The following is a 3,324-nucleotide window of genomic DNA, read 5'->3' as shown; positions in this document are numbered from 1 at the left end:
GATGATGATGATGATGATGATGATGATGATGATGATGATGATGATGATGATGATGATGATGATGATGATGATGATGATGATGATGATGATGATGATGATGATGATGATGATGATGATGATGATGATGATGATGATGATGATGACGACGACGACGACGACGACGATCGACGATCGACGACGACGGTGACGATCAACGATCGACGACGACGACGACGACCATTGGGAGAAGGAGGAAGAAAAGAAGGAGGAGAGGAAGAGAGGTATTAGGAGATGAAGAAAAGTAAATTGGAATTGGAAATAAAGAAGGGAAAGATAAGAAATAATTCAAAAACAATTTGAAGGATGTTTCCCAGTTGAAGAGAAATGGAAGCGTTAGAAGAATCTACATACCTTTTTTCACATTCAAACCGGAAACACGTGGTTAGATTTATCTAGACAAAAAAAAAAAGTCATCTAACACCAGGCAGAACAAAATCGTTCTTGCCACAAGCTAGAACAGTAACACAAAAATAAATATTTCAGAGATTTAAATTGAAGGGAGATAAGGTGGGTGGGAGTAGATTAGAGATAAGAAGGAGGAACTGCTGAGGCCAATCGGGTAAAGGAATAACAAGTAAAAAGTGTTTCAGGAAGAGGGTAAGAAAATGGAAATGAAAGATAAAAACATGGAGGAATAGATGTGAAATGTAAAAAAAAAAAGAAATACGAGTTCTAAGATTAGATGATGTAGGTGGGAGAGAAAGTTGTACTAAAGTGGAAATGGAGGTCAGAAGAATCCCACTTGAGTAGAATAAAAAAAGAGATGGATGTGAGATGTGAGATTTGAAATGTAAAAAAAGAAATACGAGTTCTGAGATTAGATGATGTAGGTGGGAGAGAAAGTTGTATTAAGTGGAAATGGAGCAAGTCAGAAGAATCCCACTCGAGTAGAATAAACAAAAAAAAAGAGGAAAGGAGATAAGAAAAGTAATTATAATTAAAGCAAAAGAAAGCAATACGAAAGAGACTGGAATATGATGAAATAAATCTAAATAAGATTAAATGAAATAAAAAAAGAACAAAATATATAAAAGCTAAGCAAAATGAAAGAAATTATATGAGAAAAAAGTGAGATAGAAAATGCGTAACAATTGATTAGTGGCAAACGGAAACAGTCAAATATGATAGAAAGAAAACGGGGGATGGAAAAAGAAAGTTGTAAAAGAATGCAAATTGTGAAAGAACAAAGACAGAAAATGAAGAAAAGTTGAAACAAGGAACCTGAGAATGAGATATTCGGGAGTGTAAAGAAACATAAAAGGAAATGGGAATGAAATGGGGAGACATCAAGAAACTAACAAAAACTATAGAAATGTAAAGTTGAGAAATGAAACTGCAAAGGAAAGGAAAGGAAGAGAAGACGGGACGGTAGAGATCCGAAATAGCATGAAAGGACACCCTTTTGAGAAAGTGAAATGTGACAACAAACAAGAGATGAATAAAGGGACAGAGAACAATGAGATAAAAGAGATACAGAAGAGAAACGATTGGAAGGGGAAGAGAAAAGAAGGTGGAAGTCACAGAGAAATAGTGCGAAAGGAGAGAAAACGGAAGTGGAGGAGAGAAATCGAAAGAGAAAGAGATTAAAAAGAGAAACTAGGAAGGAAGGAAGGGAGGAAAGGATAAAGAAGAGGTATACGGGATATAAGAATTGCAATTGGAAAAGGGGGAATGAAACAGATAAAGAGAATCTATAGAGAGGGATGTCAAATAAAGAGAAGTGAACGGAGAGAGACAGCGAGAGATACAGAGAGAGAAGTAGAGGACGAAAGAGATAAGGACAGAGAGAAGAATAGAGGTAGACATAGAAGTAGAGATACAGAAGGAGAAAGGTATATTGAGATAGATATAGATCCAGAGAGAGAAATAGAAATGAATAGAAAGATAGATAGATAGGGAGAGAAAAAATGTGCACGATGAAAGACTGAGGATCATATATTTACACACACACACACACACACACACACACACACACACACACACACACACACACACACACACACACACACACACACACACACACACACACACACACACACACACACACACACACACACACACACACACACACACACACACACACACACACACACACACCACACACACACACACACACACACACACACACACACACACACACACACACACACACACACACACACACACACACACACACACACACACACACACACACACACACACACACACACACACACACACACACACACACACACACACACACACACACACACATAAAGGCAGACAGACAGACATACAGACCGAGAGGTACGGCATACAGACATATACAAATCAGAAAGATGGACAGGTAGGTGATATATATCCCAATAGACAGGTGGATTGATCGAAGTTTTAGCCTAAGCACGTTTTTTTCTTCAAATTCTAACTCTTCCATTTGTTAGTAGATGACCTTTCCTCTATTGCCTCACGTTCCGTCACCGTATCTTCTCCATTTTCTTCCCTTTTTACCTTCCCTTTCCCATCTTCTTCTCCCCTTACAACTTTCTCCAAACTCGACCTGCCTATAAAACAGCCCTGATCTCATCCTCTCCTTTACTCTCCCCCCCCCTCTATCTTGACAGCTTCTCCCGTTCTTTCTTTCCTTGTGAGATTTCCAACCTCCGTCCCTTCTATTACAGTATTTCTCTGTCTATCTGTTTATTTATCTCTGTCTGTCTGAATGTCTACCTGTCTCTCTGTCTCTCTTTCTTCCCTATCACTCGTGATCTTTGTATCTCTCTTCCTCTCCCTCCAAGTCCCTCCTCTCTCTCTCTCTCTCTCTCTCTCTCTCTCTCTCTCTCTCTCTCTCTCTCTCTCTCTCTCTCTCTCTCTCTCTCTCTCTCTCTCTCTCTCTCTCTCTCGCTCTCTCTCTCTCTCTCTCTCTCTCTCTCTCTCTCTCTCTCTCTCTCTCTCTCTCTCTCTCTCTCTCTCTCTCTCTCTCTCTCTCTCTCTCTCTCTCTCTCTCTCTCTCTCTCTCTCTCTCTCTCTCTCTCTCTCTCTCTCTCTCTCTCTCTCTCTCTCTCTCTCTCTCTCTCTCTCTCTCTCTCTATCTCTCTCTCTCTCTCTCTCTCTCTCTCTCTCTCTCTCTCTCTCTCTCTCTCTCTCTCTCTCTCTCTCTCTCTCTCTCTCTCTCTCTCTCTCTCTCTCTCTCTCTCTCTCTCTCTCTCTCTCTCTCTCTCTCGCTTCCTAAAGTGGCTGGGATTTAGCTTGTTCGTTGTCTTCTTCTACACGAGATGAGTTTCTTGTCAACGTTTTTTTGTTTGTTTT

Source organism: Oratosquilla oratoria, chromosome 30, assembly GCF_046742065.1.
Source record: "Oratosquilla oratoria isolate Oo_2021 chromosome 30, ASM4674206v1, whole genome shotgun sequence".
NCBI classification, from domain to species: domain Eukaryota; kingdom Metazoa; phylum Arthropoda; class Malacostraca; order Stomatopoda; family Squillidae; genus Oratosquilla; species Oratosquilla oratoria.
Note: the sequence above shows the minus strand (reverse complement) of the source record.